We start from the raw sequence: 20,677 nt of genomic DNA, 5'->3' as shown, positions 1-20,677 counted from the left end.
ACACACAACCCAAAACAGACTAAACTGATGATTGGCAGACAGGCAGGACAGACTGACATGTTCAAAAGTCATGTGCCTTTATATGTGTACATTCCTTTGTGTATTAATATATAAATACGTGCGTGAGTGTGTCATTATTATTTGTAAGTATGCCGGCAAATGTGTCATGAAGTCAGGTCACTTTTCTGACAGCAGCTGACAGAGCGCATTATGATTCTGCTTGCAGAGTGGAGCCACGGTGATGCACAAGATAGGATCCGGCACAGAAATGGGAGACTTAGAGCCAACACCTGACTACGTGACGCAAAGCACTAAGCAGCACGTCAACATCACAACCATACCGTAACCAGGATTTGTGTGCATGTGCGTAAGGGGTTGTTTAGTCTGCGATCAAGACTCTTAACATCCTTTACTCACCTCCTGCTAATACAGGGAGATGGGAAGAGAAAACATGACAAAGTAAACTGTGGAGTGGAAAGAGAGTGAGCAAAGAGAGTCTGTCATAAATCAGATTTGTTATGTGTGAGACCTGGAAAACCCGGGCAGATAAAAAGACGTAGGGAGAAGAGGGAATGCCATAAAGGAGAGAAAGTGATGATTAGACAGGATGGGGAGTCATCCTGAAACTCCCTTAAATTGAGCTCTCTCAAGAGGGGATTCGATATAGATCATTTTCCACACTCTCAGCTCGAACTTTATGGATGTTGAATTCTGGCAGCGTCCTGTCCATTAATCAACAGCAGTGGCGTAGCTGAATGATATCAACAAACATGACCCAAAATTTCCTTACTTCATAATGGGGTCTCAGATCAGATGAATATAAACATCCTCATTACTGAGTTGTCAACTACATCAAAGTCTCTTCCAAGACTCTCTCTGGAGTCTGCCGTGGATCCAGGTAGGAAAGTGCCAACACACTAAGGACAACACAGACAGAAAGCCAAGAAAAAAAAGATAAGCAATGCAGAATATGATAATAATATCTGTGGCAAGAGATGCATGTTTTTAATACATGTGTGACAGAGAAAAATCACCTCACAAGCAACTAGGGTTGGGTACCTTTAAGGACTGACTGAATAACGGCTGTATTTACAGAATACCAGTTCACGTTAAATCAATCAGTTGCGAATTTCCGGCTAAGTTACCCATGCAGTTTGTTCAAATCACAGTGGGCAACGGTGAGCTGAAAGTGCTCACAAGTGTGGGTCCACCAGAACTCAATCCAGATAACAATCGAAGCAATGTGAAATGCAAAGCTGATCAGGGAAACACGTCTAACCTGAAGGAAACGCCTGATCAAACACAAAACATATCTGAACCCTAAATAGTGTAGTGTTTAGCTTGAAACTGCAAGTCTGCAAGTCACTCACAACAGCTATAGGTAATGTTAGCATGCTAGCAGCTAGCCAGCACCCTAAAGGAAAGATGGTCAAAGATATTCTTTTAAGAGTATTTTTTTATTACAGCTTTAATTGTGAAAATGTCAACTGCAGTTACATTGAACATTAAAGGTTAATTAAGTAAAGCATCCATCCATCATTAATTAGCTAGATGGGTAAGTTGTTGTTGTTATTGGAGATATCTGTGCTTTTTTTTCTGTCTTGGTTGACGTTGGCTTAGCATTTTTGTTGCTTTTTCAGCCCGTTCATTTCCAACTTGTCGGAAACTGACGTGATGTTACTGCCCCTGACGCAAACAGATGCTCACAGTACCTGTTAGCAGCTAAAAGAGACACAGGTTCTCAAATAATATAATGTAAAGTCCATGTCCGGAAAAGGTGAGGAGGGGATTTATTTTGTAAAGTGTGTAAAAACAAGCAAACAAACAAAATGTTCTAATAAAAAACACATCTGAAACTGAAAAGTTTGGACTTTTTTTTGCAGCTGAAATTACATTTTTGTTATTACAGACAAAGTAAATTACAGAGGGAAAATAAAGGTATTTTGGGTTCCTGTACCAAATTCCTGGTACCATTCCTGGTACCATAACAGTTCAAATTTAAGCCACATTCAAATGTGCATGTGATAATCATAGTTTATCATTCATTTATTCAAATAAAAGCCAAATAAGTCAAAATAATGTGCCAGTTTAAATTCCATTGTGATTACATGATCCAACACTTCCTTGCCACAGGGGAAAAGAGAATTTACTACACAGCTACTACAGAGTCTCTCTGGGCTTGTCGTAGAAGGGGTTTGGTGGTGGAAAATGTAGATTCAGATTGACATGAACATGATGAGTTAGTAAGCTTATAAAAAGCTTTAATGAAATGCCACAAAGAACGTCACAAATCAAATGTTTGTGTGGATGCATGGGGGGATGCGTGTCATTGTCTTCATTTGCTGAAATCGGCTGCAGTCGCATCTTTGAAACTGAGAAGGGTGAAATGATCACACACACACTCACACATCATATATTTACTTTAGGATACTGGAGAGAGCGTCTTTCAAAGAACCATGTGTCAGCACATGCAGTGCGCTGACATGGAAAGATACAGGAATAGACTGAATCAAAAGGTGGAGGAGGTGATCAAGGAAGACAGAGAGAGGGGCGGAGGAGGGTGAAGAGGTAAGCTTCAGTTTTATTTTTCTCCATTTTCACTGCAGCCATATCAGAGTTTAATGTTGTGGGACAATAGCTGAACACCAAAGCCTTGTTTTATTCCCTTTACACTCTCATATCTCTAGTGAAAACTACTTTTTTCCTTTCTTTATTTCATGCCTTTATATTTCTGAAGCAGTTTTTGTGTTTATATGCACGTTTGTCAGTCACTGGATCACTCCATCTGTCTCATCTATCTCTTTTGAACTCCTCTATTATCTCAAGCTGTCATCTTGATTTCTCTTTCAGTTTGTGTGTACTTTATAGATGCGGTGTGCCAAAACGAAACTGACGTAATCCAAGCTTGAAATATTGTTCCCGATGCTCTTCATCCTATTGCTTGCGTTTCCCTAGTGATGATCCTTTTCTCATTAGCTTTTCCCCCTCATTCTCCTTCCATCTGCACACCTTTCTCTCCCCTTTGTCTCCACCTGCTCACCGCTCCCGCCTCTCTTTTCTACTTTTGTTTGCTTGGAGGGGATTCAAAGCAGCCAGGGGGGAGGAAAGGGGTGAGGTTGTGGTGAGTTGATTTGTCTCATTGGTGCTGATTGTAATCAATTAGGGTGTGCTGCTCATTAGAGCTAGACTTGGATCATTATGGAGACAGCATCTGCTGCCCGTACGCACATTGACAAACTATAGCAACGCTAGACCACGTCAATGCCAGACACTTAGGTTTGTCATAATATCTCATGAGGGTTGGCATCAGAGGCGGTAACATCACTTGAGGAGGTGAGTTCATATTTTGACTACAAGAACTGGGCGTCAAATTTATGGATCTTATAGGACGTTGCAAATTCTACTTTATGATGTCTACAATTTTATTATGGTGGGAGTATGAGTGTACTCGCCTCTACACAGTGAGTAAAACACAATAAATCTGATAAATACACTTTTTATTCCCTGAGTCTGTCCTCCACACTGCCCACGCACAAACACACACACACAATTTTCTGTCCAGTCCTCTGTGCCTGGCCACACACAGGGTAAAGCTTTAGATTACAGCAAAGGTGAACGCAGGCCACTCGTGCTTAACAATGATATGCTGCCTATTCAAGGTCGCAGCTGACACACACACACACACACACACACACACACACACACAGACATTCACAATAGTTATAGACTTCTACATCAGCACCCAAACGCAGAATTATATCCGCACACATACGCATACACACGCAAGTGAGGGTTAAAACCCCAACTCATAAATCAGGAGGGCTGGAGTGCCGGCGTTTAAAAGGCCCTGCTCCGTTACTGTAAATATATGCAGCCTTTATGAGAACCACTGTTCCAGAGGTCAGCGAGGGGAGACACTGGGTTATGACAAGAAAATGAATACGGTACGTCTCTCTCTCTCTCTCTCTCTCTCTCTCTCTCTCAAGAGCTCTCTTTATATTTCTGCCTCTGCAACTGTCTGTTGCTTTCTTTTCTTGGATCACTTCTGTACAGTTGGAAAGCTCATTTTTTTTATTTCTATAGCTAAATAAAGAGGGCTAAATCCAAACAGTTAATGCACAGAAGGAGAGAAAGAAATAATGAAAGAGAATCTATGCATGCTTGAAAAGACAGGCCTTTTGATTTTAATTAATAGCCTTGAATTTTACAGTAAATAACAACTTACTGAAACACAGGCTAAAGAATCAAGAAGCGACACAAAAATTATAAAGCCTAACATTATTCAGACATTAAGAGCAGTTTTAAACAGATGAGTTTTGAGCAATGATTGACATGAATGTAATCACAGAACCCAACCCAGTCATAATACTGCATTAATCGAGGTAGGGACATTGTGTCATTCACAATGTTGTGGGAAACTCGTTTCAAAAGTAATGTTACACTGTTACGTTTAGGTAAAGTTACCGCAAGTTGCATGTTAGCCCGTTAAAGGGAAGTAAAGGGATAATTTTATTTTTGAGATTATATTTTGTGGTTATTTCAGTGGAAACACTCCCACTTTTGTCCACTGGGGCCTACAAAATCAACAAATTATTAAAGTTCCTGGTAGTAGATTTAACAAACATGGGCCCTGATGGGAAATGTGGGCTTTTGCTGCGATGTTTACAAACCAGAACAGAAAGCCAGGGAGCAGCACACAGCAGTCGCAAAATGTAGATAAATATATTCATCCAGTGCCTTTTAATTGGGCATAGACCTCACACTTACATATTGTCAAAAACATAGACTTCACGCATAAACAAACACTTGAGTTCGCGGTTACGATCGTGAGGCACAGAGGGACACTGCTGAGACGAGAGCCTGCACAGAGCTGCAGACACAAAGTGACAGGATGAATAACTTAAAAGTCTTTTTACTGCAAGTGCTGCAATATAGGAGCATTAGCAGGGACCCAGCTAGGAAACAAAATTAGCCTTATTTTATAATGCCTACCTCTGTTAGTTATATGTAAGTAAAGTATATAATAGTATAAAATAGCACCTTTTAAAACAAGGTTGCAAAGTGCTGCATGGCCTCACCATCACACATGCAAAGACCCTACACATACATATGCATACATTCATATGGAGGGGGGTTCAAAAACGTATGGTGGAGCAAGGCTATGTAGGGATTTGTAGGATAAGTAGGATCTCGAAGCAGGGATTCATGCATTACATTACAAAGACACTAAAATAACTTATTAATTACCTATTATTTTTGAAATAACCAGTAATATGTAATGTATTACATTTTAAAATGACCATGCAGTTTGTACATAGTAAAAAAAACACTAATTTAGGCCGTGTCTCTATTTAGTGGTGTGATCACACTCCTGAAAATACGGGTAACCATCTTGGAATAATGCTTTAACACTCCCAGTTTGGAACAACATGACATTTTTATGCTTTTTACGTTCATGGAAACAAGGCGTGAATGTGTCAGAGGGATCTAAGAATAGGGACATTTTTCAGCGTCTATTCTTAGTGTTACTATGGGCCTCGTGCTGCAGTCTCTTACTTTTAAGTGTGTGGTACTGTAATATTTTAAAAAGAGAGAGTGAAGGTCAAATCAACTTCACGAAACTCAAAGCTAAGATTTCTCTTTGCACGTGTTTTTCGAGGTTTAAAGGTGAGGAAGACAGAATAGTTGAGTGCGTGTACATTTGTGTTTCCCTGTCAGCTGCTGTTAAACAGAATGACAGCATGAGGGCGAGGGGTTAGGCCTGTCTTCAGTAAATTACTCTCTTCCTAGTTCCTGGGGTCCCCTCTGTGCGTGTTTGTGTCTGTGTGTGCGTGTGCGTGTCCGCGCGCCTGTGCCTGAACTGACCACATGCAGTAACAGCCCTCAAGGTTAATTGACCGCAAGCGGAGCACTTGTTCTTCCAAATAGGCATTCAGGGTTAGGGTCTCCCTCCCACTCTCTCTCCTGACCCACGCAAGATATCATTATCAGCTCTCTCTGTCGTTCCTTCTCTCTCCCTTTTTTCTTAACAGAGAGACACACAGAGACAGACGCCACCCCGGAGAACGCCCATGTTCTCTTATTAACCCAACACGGTGTCCATCTGCAACGGAGTAATAAAGTCAGTTGTTTCTACTATCTGCTAGGGAAAAGATATTCAAACACAAAGGATATTTCTTCAGTGAGTGGTATCTTTATGAGGTCTTTATCAATAGTTAGTGTATTAGCTAAAAGTCAATATTAGTTATGCACACTGTATTTAGAATATTTTCCTACTTTTATGCTTTACAGTGAGACAGCCTTTTCTGATGAGAAACTGCTGTTATATAAGCCAAATATCGCTCTCTCCAAACCAACTGAACTCAATAGGTGAAATCACTAATTTAACCTCGCAGAACTGAGGAGTTGCCAATGTACTGCTGCCCAGATCTGTTACTTCGTTTGTGATATTGTGTGACTTTGGTGACAGTTCGGATTCATCAAAGTCACACAATAATACAAAGAAACGCACAGATCGAGGCAGCTGTGGACCAGCAACTCCCGTGTCGTGCATGGTATAATTACAGATTTCTCCCATGAAGTTTGGTTGGTTTGGAGCGAGCGATGCCTGCCTTATGGTGGTTTCCCATCAGGAAAGGTTGGCTGATGGCAAATTGAAGTGGCAATGATATAGATTTTTTTTAAGTGTCTAAAATAGCTTTTGTAGCTGACCCTGTCACAGTAGTTCATTGCTTAGGTTCCTTGTCCTAACTGGAGACATGCCAACTGGCATCTATGGTAGGAAATACACTGACACTAACTCACTGAGTACCTCACACAACCCCACATCACATAAACCAAACTACCCCTTTGAGGAAGGAACACAATGAAAGTATCGCTGAACAGTGGGAGTTGATTTTTTTTTTCTGTAGTTATTTTGTATCCTTACATTTCCATCCATTGCTGTGATGATGCAAATGCTACAAAACAAGTCTGAGAGAGAAAGTCAAAGATCATATTCAGTCGCTGCTCATTTTCAAATTAATGCATGTGTCATAAAAAAAAAGGTTTACACCCTCTGCAAATTGCTTAATGTCTGCTGCACAACGTGTGTGTGTGTGTGTGTGTGTGTGTGTGTTTGTGTGTGTGTGTGTGTGTGTGTGTCTGTGTGCACTAAGTGTAATATCCATAGGTATTTTATGAATATATAGATGTGTAATTAATTCTATTGTTAATAAATCTGAGTGGCATATATGAGGCTACCTTTGTGCTTTACAGCACCATAAAGAGTGTATGACTCAGTAGTTAGCAGCAATAAGCAGACAGGTACGTTTTAAAAGCAACACACACTGACCACTCACCATGTGCAAGTGTTAAATGGTATCAATATGTATTTGCTTTTCACAATGTTTGTTACACATGTCACTCTCTCCTGTCTCTCCTTGGTTTGTTTTCCTTTCAGAAATCTGCAGGTATATGTTGCTCTGCAGTTCGGGGGCTGGCTCCTCCAGGACGCTGTCCACCTGGGTCTTTCATCGAGTCTGAAGACTGAGTCCTCCTCTCACAGAGCTAATCAGGCATTCAGGTTCACCAGATCGATAAGTTTAAACAATTTGAAGTTTGTCACTATGAAGTGTAAATGTCAGCGGTAAACTGCGGAGAGATCCATGATAATTGAGTTAACAGTATGGCTCATACTTTAACAAAAAAATGAATAACTGGTCAAACTTAGATTTTTTCCAAGACACTGTGATTAACAACATCTAGCCAACTAACAAAAAGAAAAAATTGAGTTAATGCTTGCCTTCCATTATTGACATGTTGCTTTTTCATTGGTCCTGTTAAAGTGACACGACAACCTGAGCACCACCTGACTATGTCCAAATTAAAATACTATTAATGTTTGTAGCTTTAAAAGGAAACTGCACCAATTTTACCCACAAAAGTCTGTTTGCAGGTCAGAGGTAATAAGCTGCACATCCGAAAAAAATAATTGTAAGCTATAAAGGCTCCAAGAGGGACACACACAAAAAAATCTAGGTTTCACGTGTGACTGTGTATTACAGCATATTTTTTTTGTGTGACCCAGCATGCAACTCTTGATGTGTCTCCCACCGTTTTGCTCAGTTAGCATCAGTGGCTAATCACGGCAAATGAGAGCTAGCAGGGAGGCTAGATTGGCATAAGTTGGCATTAACTGGTGCATTAGCAAGTGTTGGGCAATTACTTTAATGACGTAAATTGGACTGAGATTTCCCCCTGCACAGGAAGTGAACGAGAGAAATGTAACAATGATTATGATTAGGCAGCTAATTATAGTATCAGCTCAATGCGGCACATACGCCTAGACAGATTCTGTTTATTTAGACGATCGGCAGGGATGCTTGGTGTGTTCGCTGATTGCAATGTTTTGGTGTGTGTGCGCGCACAGTGCCATAATTTTGATTATTTGATTGAATGTGCTGATTTAGAGACGGAGTGACTTTGACATGTTTTGATCTAGTATCATGCCTCATTTATGGAGGAGTGACACATACAATATGAGCCACATGCGAGTAATGCATGTGAAGCCTACAGAATGCCTTCTAATTCTGATTTTGAATTAAAGGACATATTCTTCACTGGGTTTTTGTGTTTGGATAATAATGTGGCAGCATGGTTGATTAGCTCTATCACCCCCCAGCAGAATGGTCTGAATCTACCAACTGACCTGGGTCTTTCTATGTAGAGCTGTCCCTGACGTGTAGATGTTATCCCTGTGTCACTCAAGGTGCTCACACACTCAATAAACATGCTGATTCCGTGACTTGGAGTCTCAAAATTGCCCGTAAGTGAGAAGGCTTGACCGTATATGTGTTATTCATGTGATAGAATGGTGACCTGCCTGGCACATACCCATCCTCTGGCCGACTGTGTGCTTTGCATAGAATAAGCAGTCATGGAAAATGGATGAGTGGATGGTTGGATGAATAATGTTAAAGAGGACACCTGTAATATTTTAAAAAATGACCACGATATATCATCAAAGATTAAGAACACATGCTAAATTCAAATACTGGCTTCTTTGACAATAATGCTACAGCTGAGGTGTCCTTTGAAACTTCTATTCTGGCTGATTGTTTGTCCGTTTCACATTAATTAGAGTTCAAATTCATGCTGACTGTGCACCAAATGAGCTGTAAGAAATCATTCTAATCTTTAGGAAGGAGTAGATGTTTATAACGGTTAGATTGAGCAATTTGACAGTGGAGTCTGGCAGGCAGAAGGCAGGCATTCACTGAACTCCAACTCCAGAGTGTATTAGTAGTAGACTTTTATTTTTAGGATAATGGAATAAGCTTTGCATCGACAGACAGCTGAATGTTAGAAAAAGCTTTTCAGCTCGTAGCGTAGGACTCGCCATCACTTGGTGTTGTCAAATTCCAGTGTTGTTCTCGTCTTGTGCTCCTGCAGTCTGCCTGAGCTTCCATGAGACGTGGGAGGAGGGAGAGGGGTGAAACAACTCACTTCAACCATAGACTGTATATTAAATAGAGATTCAACTTATTTAATATTCAATCAGTGGCTCAAACTTGCTGCAGTACTCATTTTGGGATGCACAATTGCCATGTATAACACCTTTAATAACTGAATTATTCAAACTGAATAATCTTAACATATAGCAAAATATAGGGTGTTAGTGTAAGAGAATAAGGGAAAATAGATATCCACATTATTGTAATTGTTTTAATTTTCCAATCATTTTTGAGCATTGCCATTGGTAATGATGATTTTCTGTGGTTTCCCAAGGAGAGACAAGTCGAGAAGATTCATTCAACTGTTTATTACAGGCCTGGGTCACACAGTCTCGAGAAAGAACAAAGTCTGACAAAGAACTTTCTAAGGGTACAACATATATATAAGGTAAATTTGCCTCAAACATCTGGCAAACATCATACTGTTCATCTTCTACAAGGTCCCTTCTAGAAGTAAACTAATCTATTTTCTTGACGGGGCCCCCAGACTCTGTGGCGCCGTATGCATCTTAAAGCGATTGTTCACCCAAAAATGAAAATTCACTCAATATCTACTCACCCCTGTGCTAATGTGAGGATGGGTGAAGATCTCCAGTTCGCAAAACAACAACAAAAAACCCTGCAAAATGTCTCCATACTGCTCGTGTGGTGTAATCCAAGTGTCTGAGTCTGAGTCGCTTCCAGGCAGCATGTAAACACAAGTGTGAAGGTATCGCAAGATCTCATATAGAGCTTGTGTAGCCGTTTCAGGCGTGTGCACACGGCTCGAGTCTGAGAGGCTACAGTTGACATTTAGCCTAAAAACATGGTGTAAATGGTGTCTTTTTTGGGTCAAATTTTAATGTTGCGGCTTACAGACACTTGAATTACACCACACGAGCAGTATAGAGATATTTTGTGCTTTTTGTGTTCTTTTTTTACATTATCACTATTCACTGCAATTGTTCTGGATTTGGCTGCAACGCTGTTTTCCACTGAAGCTCCGGGAGTGTTTTGTGAACTGGAGATCTTCACCCATCCTCACATCAGCACAGGGGTGAGTAGATATTGAGTGAATTTTCACTTTTGGGTGAACTATCGCTTTAATATCACTTGGACCCCTCTAGCAATGACATGGTCACAAATGGTATTCCTTAAAGACAGCATAAGAAGAAAAACATTATAACCCAATTTATAGTTCTTGTCAATAGCTAGGTTTTAAAGGGTGAAGAACAAATGAGATATTTTTCACATTTGCATCTTTTGAACGAAAAATGTATGCGGTCAAAGCACGCAGGAGTGGTATTGGAAGTGAAAACGGTGCAAACACAAGGTTTCCTATGCCACAGTCACAAACTCTATCAGCAACTCCACTTCTACCTAAAAAGAAAGGACAAAAAGTAATGCAGCATTTAGAGGGTGAGGTATATTGCCCCTGTATGTCAGGCAGAGTGGAGGGCCACATAGTCAATTATAATCTGGTACACTGCGTTTGCCTGGAAGAAAATGCTTGGCAAGGAAACACACTTGTATTCAATCAAAAAAGGACAAAATGTAAAACCATTCCCTTTTGTGTGGGCACAGGGCCGCAAGCGATCTATGCCTTTATTTTTTTATTTTTTTTATAATAGCTCTAACCTTGTTGGGAAGTGGCGGGCAAATGGTGTGCGATTGCCTCGTTGCTCTGCATGTTTCTATGTTTGGCTCGAAGTGCCTCTAGGCCTCAGCAGGCTGCTGCTTTAGGCCTGCTGGTGTGCCCAAAGTGACGTCGAAGAGTAAAGGCAGTGAGGAACAAACAAAAGCAAACACACCCACAGACAGATTGAAAAGTAGGAACACTCGCACAGTGCAGCACCAAAACCAAAAGATAAGCAGGCTGGCGCTTGAAGAAATCCCAAAGACTGTATCCTCTCTTTGCTCCATTGTTCCTGTTCTCCCATGTGTCCCTTTTCCCTGTGTCTTGTGTTCCAAGAGAAAAGAGAAATGATAAGCGAAGCAAGAGAAGTGGAGAAATAGAATACGCAGGAGGATGAAGGGAGAAGGAGTGGCGCAGGAGGGGAGGGAAAGAATGGAGAGGAAGGCACCGGCGAGGACGTGGCTGAAGGACAGTGGTTAGAAGACTGGATTTAATATGCTACTCACAAAGAACCGGGTGTGAGTGGGCAACCTGCTCGCACTCCCAAATGCATCAAATACGTCAGCTTGGTCCCTTACGCTTCAAAGTATGGTGCTGCAGGTGTCCCTCTTGTGACATTTGTGGAGGTGTTATGTTTTGATGTGCCATCAAAGTCAGGTTATGGAGTATAAAGAGTGAGAAAGAGTTGATGGAGGAGGTGGGATGGATGGAAGTGTCAAAAAAAGGACTTTGACCCAGAGTATTGGCTTCTTTTTAACTTATGTGATGTACTTTTTAGGAAAGGTATGTAAGTCCAACCTGGTCTCACTGCTAAATCCTCAAATACCAAGATTTTGTCACCGCCCCTTGGTGACTCATACAAGTGTGCACAGTACCTGCTCACGGTTGAAACCACCCTTTCAAGTGACTTCAATGTAAACCCATCCCGGACTGTATGAGACACCGTGGGCTTTGAATGTAGCATAAAGACAGAGACGTTCATGTATGGAGGAGGTGGGGACTTTCACCCAGGAGATTAGGGTTTGTGTCCCATTTGAAACCAAAACATTATTATTAAAGTTGTAAGGCACATTACTTTATTTGCGTCATGTGCCTTGTATATTTTTTTTGTCTAATCCTAGCCATTTCACAAAGTCCACATGTTATAAAGGCTTTCCAACAGTCTGATGAAGACACTAAAGGGTCATTTCTGTGCATCAATATGAGACATTGAGGGGCGGTGACAAAACAATGGTATGTGATTACTTGGGATGAGAATGGGAATTTTGCCCACATGCAATGAGGCCTGCAACTAACAATTAATTTCATTACTGATTAATTGGTAGATTATTTTCTCAATTAATTGATTAGTTGTTTGGTCCATAGACGGTGGTGAAAAATGTTTATCAGTCTTTCCCAAAGGCCAATGAGATGTCCTCAAATGTCCTGTTTTGTCCACAACCCAAAGATGTTCAATCACTGAGTTGAGTCACTGTCTTACAGGACTGAAGGAACCAGAAAATATTCACATTTAAGAAGCTGAAAGCAGAGAATTTGGACTTTTTTTTTCTTTCAAATGACCTAAAACATTTAATAGATTATCAAAATAGTTGGCGATTAATTTAATACTTGATTAATAATTGATTAATCATTGCAGCTCTAAATTTTGACAATGTAGTTTTGTCTCCTAAACCTACTGAAGTTGTTTTTGTGTCGTTATTCTGAAAGTGTATAAGGATTTTGCATATCTATTATTGCTAATGTGACCACAGAGCCCTGCATGTGCAAAACTGCTACTAGAAGTTTATGTAGAGTATCATATTTTGAAGTGTACAGCCACTGACCAAGCTGCCATATTTGACAAGATGAGAGAGAATATGTTGGTGTGAGACACAGAGAGTGTGGTACAGATATTTTATCATGGCTTGGATTTATTTCTGTGCTTGTATGTTTTGTTTTGGTGTGTATATTTTTCTTTCATGATTGTCTGTGGTTATTCCTGTGTACCCACTTGTGTGCACACACATTTGTTCACATCCATGCATGTATGTGTAGTTCGTTGTCTGTCTTGATTTAGTGCAAATCTTTATATGTACACAAAGACCTACCTATATGTTTGGGAAGGTTTGTTGGTGAATTTGAGTCCACATGTGTGTACATGTGGTGGTTAAGGTGTGTTGACATGGCCTTGGCTCCCTCCTAAGCAGATTAAGAGGACAGGGTGTCTGACCTTGTTGTTCCAAACTGGGCTTCAGTGACAGAACAAGAGTGCAAAGAGCACCTCTATGTCCCCCTTGGTGTGCGCCAAGCCTGGGTTAGCCCACCACCCTGTGACCCCTCTGCTTGGGGATCGGGCTTAAAGTGTCACTGCAGGGTAATTGTCCTGTCTGTCTCCTGGTTGCCACACACACAAAACCTGACACAACACACAGTTCTCCTTTTCACTGGGCCATGAGGCCGTGTGTGAGGACGGACATTTACTGTATGTGTTTGGCTGAATTGGGGTCTTGCACATTATAAAAGCTGTAATTAATGGAACACTTAGAGAAAGATGAGGACAACAAAGAAATCAGTCAATGAGTGACATGCATAAACATGTGCCATATTGAAACATTATTTTCACAAGTGGTGCGGGGTAATAACTGTAAATTGATTGCACCTCGCACATCAGATATTCTCTGTTCCACATTTAATGTCAACAAGTGACCCGGTGACCCCATGAGAAATAACTTGATCTCTCATGACCCTCTCTTTATTCTTTCTCTTCTCCGAGTTAGACACAGGCTGAGCATGGGATAATTGCTCATCTCTAAATGTGCCAGATTAGCTGACCCCATAAAACAATAGTGCCACAGAGCACTCAGAAAAGAATTAGACTCTCCAAATGAGTTTTTATTTTGGTTACATCCATTAGTAATGAAGTGAGCTGTGTGCCGTCGGTTGACTGTTCCTGGGCCATGTCAGGGGGTCACGATGAGGTCATGCCTAAGTAGATGTCAAAGTGCAGAGAAAGGAGAAGACACAGGAAGGATATTGACGTCATGGGTTAGTCTGAGGACAAATCACTCAACAACGCCTCATCGACAGAGGAGGAGACATAGACAGAGAGGGAGTAATGTCAAGAGAAAGAAAGACGAGAACTGATTTTATCTGCATTGAATTTATAGCTCAGGAACTCAGGTTCCTCAGGTGCTTCTGTCCCCATGTTAAAAAACAATTATATATATATTATATAACTACATTATAGATTAAAATATCTTTCAATTATAAGGACTTTGACAACAACGCTACAGCCACTGTGTTCTCCTTTGAAATTTAGAATTTTTGTTTGCCCTTTTTGTGTTATTTAGTTCAAATTAATGCCACATGTTCGCAGAGGGTGTAAGCATTTCTTTATAAGACGTAGACTTGCACTTAATATAAAACTATAATAAGGCCTGGTTGTAATCTGGAGGACTTTGGAGAACGTATTTAATGAATAATTAATAGTCGATGTCGTATTATGAACATCCAATTCAATTTTTACAAGACAAGCTGCAAAAATGTTTATGAATGCTGCCAATTACAGTTCTTAGAAAGGCTGAAAATCTGAATCAGCCAAAATCGGAATCAGTAGGTCAGACCCTTCAAAAATCGGATATCGGAATCGGACAAGAAAATTTAAATCGGTGCAGCTCTAATAAGAAAAAATCATTAATAATCTTTTAGAAGGAGAGACAACTTGCTTTAAACATAGATCATATCTTAAGTAAGATTTCAACCTTTATAATGTACTAATGTACTGCAGTGCTCATTTTTGGATGGACAGTTGTTACATATTGCTAATTTAATTGTCCACCATACGAATGCAGCATTTTTGACTGAATGAAGTCATAGCTACACATAGTAACTGTTGTTCTATGATCAGAGGAAGAGCTGCCAAAAAGGTTTTAGCCATTTAGTACTAAGTTATGCACTTAGTATTCAGTTGATGATCGTACTTGACCCCATGTGTGCTGCATTCTTGAGCAGCGCATTAGAGGCCTCAACTACTAGATATAGAAATGTACCACTTTCCTACATGAATATTGAATGTTTAAATGTTAAAACGTCATTAAACTAATGTACTGTCCATGATATAAATGGTTGTTTATCCTGCATCCAACCCGTGTTTCACCCAGGTGGGGAGGAGGGTTGAGAATCCAGGTCAGTTTGATTTATTTAGATTGACTGCAAATGAAAATTTATGTCTCACTGTCAGTCTTGAATGGGGTATGACCTTTTATTCCAAACAAGCTGTACCCCTAAAAGGGGATTTATATGCTGACTGACTATATTGCTGTGAAACTGGTACAGTGAGGTTCATGCAATTTTAAGCCAGCAAGCTGACAGAAGGAACGTCTTGACTACAAACTCCACCGCTACTGAATTTGACTGTTAGTTACTATACAATCAATTTCAGAGGAGATTTTAAACATACATGGTCTCACAATTCTCCAAATCCACGATTCACTTTACTTAACCTATAAGTTTAAGGTCATAGCAGCTATGCTATTTTCAGACTATTGAGTGTTGATTTATAAAGATCAAAAGATCATTGGTTTTATTCCCTGACAACTATTATTTAGATATTCTAATTTTACTGTAAAAGGAGTCTATGGTGTGAAGTGTAATATAACTGCCGATTTATTTAAAATGTCACAACATCTGGGAGCAAATTGTTCGTCCTCCCGCGTGCTTCACAGTAGAGTTATGTGAAACTTATTTGTGGATGCCCTAAATGTTATCAGCAGAAACTGAGGTAGCTGCTAGATAACTGTAGAGAAAGTGGAGAGTGGGGATAAAAAAAAAAATAGAATTACAAGAATTATGTCTCTGACTACGCTACTATGACTAAGCTATGCTGTGCCATCTTTGAACGGTTGTTCTTGTTTTTCGGACACATGCTGCGGGAGCAGGCTGGAGAAGACAAAAAAAAAGTATACTGGGAGAATCACCAATCCTGTAAAACTGAAAGCTCATTTTTATTGATTTTCCACTGTAACAACCACAAAATATAACAGCAAAAAAAACAAAAATCTGTAAAACATTAAAAGGTAAAACAGTTAAAAACTTCTTGTAGTAGCTTTAATATAAAAAAACTGTGGTGCCTTTAATGTTTAGAATTTCAAGTTTTTAAACTTTTGCAGTAGGAGTCATCAAATGAACTGGAGGCACAACTTTTAGACGGTCCTCGTCCACGTTCTAGATGGTTGTGATGAAAAGCCAAACACTTCTCAAGGTTCTTAGTTGTCCAAATAAGTGGGACACGCAAATAAACTTGAGCTAAAAGGGAGAACTCAAGTAGAAAGACCCAGCAGAACCACCATCCAAAGACGTATGGTACAGTACAGTATGTAACATTACACCAACTCCTTGTCCTTCGCAGGGAGAAGGTCCCTTATTCCCAAACCACTTAACAGAACCAGGTACCAGGCAGTTTGCACATCATCGAGTTGAGCAGTGCCCTGGCACAGGACGACAGTCTTCCCTTCCACTCTAGTAAGGTTTGCAAACCCCAGATATGGGCTGTGACACAGAGAGGCTCTTGCCACTCTGCCTCTGCACGCTCCCAGAGCTTGTTAAGTTTCGGGCAGAGAACACTGGCTTGAAGCTTGAAGGCACCTTTTAACAGGCAGTTTTGGTGGTGAGGGCCAGAAGGTGTAAACTGAACACCAGTGGTCTCAGCAGTGGACTTCATCACTTCAGGAGGGGAGAGAGTTCTGCTTCACCAAAAAGAAAAGGGTGAGATTTCTTTGCAGAATTATTCAATTGCACCGTAGGCACCAAAGCCTCATAGAGTCATTTTGATCCCCTGACAATATCCCACATGAATCCAGATGCATTGTAACTGTGCTCCTAGGAGCTCAAAGTGACAAATATTTTTGCCAACCTGTTCAAACGGTTTAGCTGAGAAAAGACATTTGTTACACTCTTTAAGCAAAACACCCACCAAAGCATACAGACAATTTAAGCTATTGATGTGTAAAATTATATTTCACTGCATGCTAGGTTTGTATAAATTTGTAATTGCTCATGTTAAGAAACCCCAATAGAGTCATTGTCGATAAAATTAAGAAAAGAGTATTGTTTTGTGTTTCCCAGGAGTTGTTCTCTTAGTTTACATCTATGACTTAAGTCCAGTGGGATCATATCCTGCTCAATGGCAACATTTCAGAAATTATTGTTATCTGCTAATTGCTTTGTCGTGTATTTACCATAGTGGGCAGTAGATGCTGCGGTCTCTGCAGCTAAGTGGAATATCAATGACATGCAAAATACTCCTGTGGCTGTGTCCCTGTGTCTGTCACTGTGTGTGTGTGTGTGTGTGTGTGTGTGTGTGTGTGTGTGTGTGTGTGTGTGTGTGCTGTCTGGCTTCAAAGTGTGTCTACTTCACACAAATGCACACACGCACACTCACACATAAAGACTAATGCACAACAGGAGTTGTACGCCTGCTGTTAATAACTGGTTATGAACTTATTTTACTGATAAAGAAGACATAATTTTTTAATAAAGTTTTAAACATAATTGAAGTGGGGTGGTGGGGTAATTATAACCAATACAAAACACTTAAACATGCATTGACCTAAACTTGCATCTAGCTTGTGTTTGTAAATTACTTTAAATAGAAAACTTATTGAGCATGCAGGGCAGCATTGTAATGTTTTCTTGACACATTAAAGTTGTGTTTCAAATTTGAAGGAATTTAACTGGACAGCCACAATAATCTTAACCTGGAAAGCTGGCTAGAAAGCAATGAATGCATTGTTAATTGTAGTTGATTTTTTTTTTTAGAACAGGTTTGATTTCTTGTTATTTGCCTAGCTAACCTGTCATGGATTTTATTTCTCGCCCATGCATCAGAAGGAGAAAGTACACAGGAGTCCAATATGTCTTACTCTGAAACTGAATACTTGATCATGAAGGAATTACCAGTAGATGATTGGCATTGATGTTCCCTTCAGTTCTGGAGTTTCGTTCCTCCAGGATAGTCTTTAAACACTCACAGATAAGGTAATAATGAACCTATGCCCAAATAGGGTCAGACCCAACACATCTATAACACATCGAATTAGCGTATTGGTCTGCAAATCCAAACACAGGAGTTATGAATACACAAGGTCTGAGACCACAGCTCTGCACCCTTGGCTCCGTAGCTCAGGGTCAGTGTTATCCAAAACAGCTTACAGTTAGGTCTTCTCCGTTCACCCGAGCCACCATAGCAACACTATCAGGTTGTTCCCTTATTTATCTGAGAAGAGAAGACAGCTGCATCTGCCGTCAAGAAGAGAGGTATTTTGTCTGCAGGCCTCTCGGTGACTCCAGGGTCTTGTATGTATGATACCTAAAATTGGAAAATTCCCTAAAATAACCTTGCATTACCATGGCTACAAAATGTGTCACGAAAGCAAGCAAGTCAACTTGTACAAAGTGTGAGGAGCAGGACTGGAATTTCATTATTTTAGGGGCAGGATCACTTGGAATTTGGTGTTGTGCATCATTTGAGGGCACAAAGGCCAAATACCAGGGCAACAAGACCATCAAATAAAGCAATGATTTTAAGTCCAGATAAATAATAAATTTAACATAAGTATGAGTTTATTTTTATATACTGTACTTTAAATACTATTTTCAGATATTTCAAAATAATTTCTTAGAATCTCAAAATAATGACTTGACTTCAAGTTAATATTTTTAGATTGACATGTAATTTTAGTGTCTAAATCATTATTTTAGCCCTGTGATGAACTGGCGACTTGTCCAGGGTGTACGCTGCCTCTTGCCCAATGTCAGCTGGGATAGGCTCCAGCAGCCCTGCGACCGTTACGTACTAAGCAGTTACAGAAAATGAATGAATGAATAAATCATTATTTTGAAAAAGATTCTCTTGATTTTGTGATTTAGATACATTTTTTGAGATACTTGGTCATTTTTTTCTCATTATACTGACTTCAAGATTGTTTTGTTTTTTTCATCAGATTGGCTAAATTGGCCTTCGATGGGCAGAGACAGCAGAAAATACAGAGGAGACGAGTGTATAACACTGACCTAGATGTTTGCCAGTTACCAGAGACTCCAGTCTGCAGTGTAAACCACAGAATCGTAGAGTAACGTTAGAATTCGTGATCAGAGTTTACATACTATCACCTTCTGTCCATTTTGCATTCTCCATTTTTCATGCTCGTCTGCCGGAACACTTTCTCTCTCTCTTGCGCTCTCTGTGCACTTAAATCAGCTGATTTTACTGCAGAATGTCACAATAACAATTTCTTGACACTCATGACATGTGAGCAACTTACTACAGACAGACATAGTCCCCATACAGTGGTGTTGCCTCAACAAGAAGGTTACTCTAATGACTAAGACGCCGTGATTTGTCCGTGTATGTGGGTGGAGACAGAAGCATTTGATCTCAGACCATCAGATTAAGACTTATTAAAACTATTACAGCCTAAATTTAACAAAAAATAACTAAAATAGGCATATTATTTGACTATTTGAAATAATTTTATGGTATTAATCAATCTTCATGAACTGTGCTTATGACTGTATTTATCTTTTTAACCTTATCACAGTTTTTCACATCATTACAGACCATGATTGGTTTAATGAAAGCTTACACATATTTCTGTCAAAGCTTAGTCAAAACTTTATGATTCTGGCCCCAGAAGATTGCTGATTTTTAATGGAGGGGGGAGTAATAATGTTCACAGTCCAGTCATTAAGATTTCAAATCCTGTTGAAACAACCTGTTCAGTGCTGACATGGACACACACTGGTCAGCCTCATTATTGCCTTTCAAGTCTTAGCCCAAGGCATAACTGGACATTTAGATTAATATTTTAAAAGCATAATAGTCTCTTTTTAAATTTTTTATCTATTTTGACATCATAACATGATATGAGAGAATATTTTACGTTAATGCTTTGACTGACATGATATACTGTATGCCTGTTCAAAGCAAGTCTGAAACCAGCCTGTCCTGTAATTCTGTCACCTGCTCTGTTTAGTACTCACAGTCACACCATGTGCTCAGGTGACTATTCTCAATTCTATTATTAAGGGTTGCGGGGCCAGAAACCTTAACTCTACTTCAAACACTTTGTATGACAGTGAGTTTGCAGTAATGAACAATAATATAGTGTACCTGATAACCGCCGTGATTGAGACCTGATAGCCTGTGCTGCCCTGGAAGTTGCCTCGTTAATAGTGACAGTAGGTCTTACACAGCAGCATTCTCTTAAATTGTCTTTTAGATTTTCTCTTAATTTTCTGTTAAGAGAAAAAATCAACTCCAGATGCAACAGATGTCCAAGAATTGCAGGGACACCACGATAAAAGGCCATAAGAAGAGGAATTAAAGTAGCAGGGAAAACTGCTTATTGTAATATTGACATATGGGATGGTTTAAACAGAGATGGACCCAGTGGATCCAATCCAACATCAGTTTCAGGGCCTGATACTGACAGAAGGCATTCTTCAGACTTGTGTCACTATTCTGTGCTAACTGCTGCTCTAATTTACACAATGCCATGTGTTTTCTATATTACTGTATTTCACCAGATAG

Source organism: Lutjanus erythropterus, chromosome 4 (assembly GCF_056507025.1).
Source record: "Lutjanus erythropterus isolate fLutEry1 chromosome 4, fLutEry1.hap2, whole genome shotgun sequence".
Classification (NCBI taxonomy): domain Eukaryota; kingdom Metazoa; phylum Chordata; class Actinopteri; order Lutjaniformes; family Lutjanidae; genus Lutjanus; species Lutjanus erythropterus.
The sequence above is the reverse complement of the archived record's forward strand: the minus strand, read 5'-3'. Positions refer to the sequence as shown.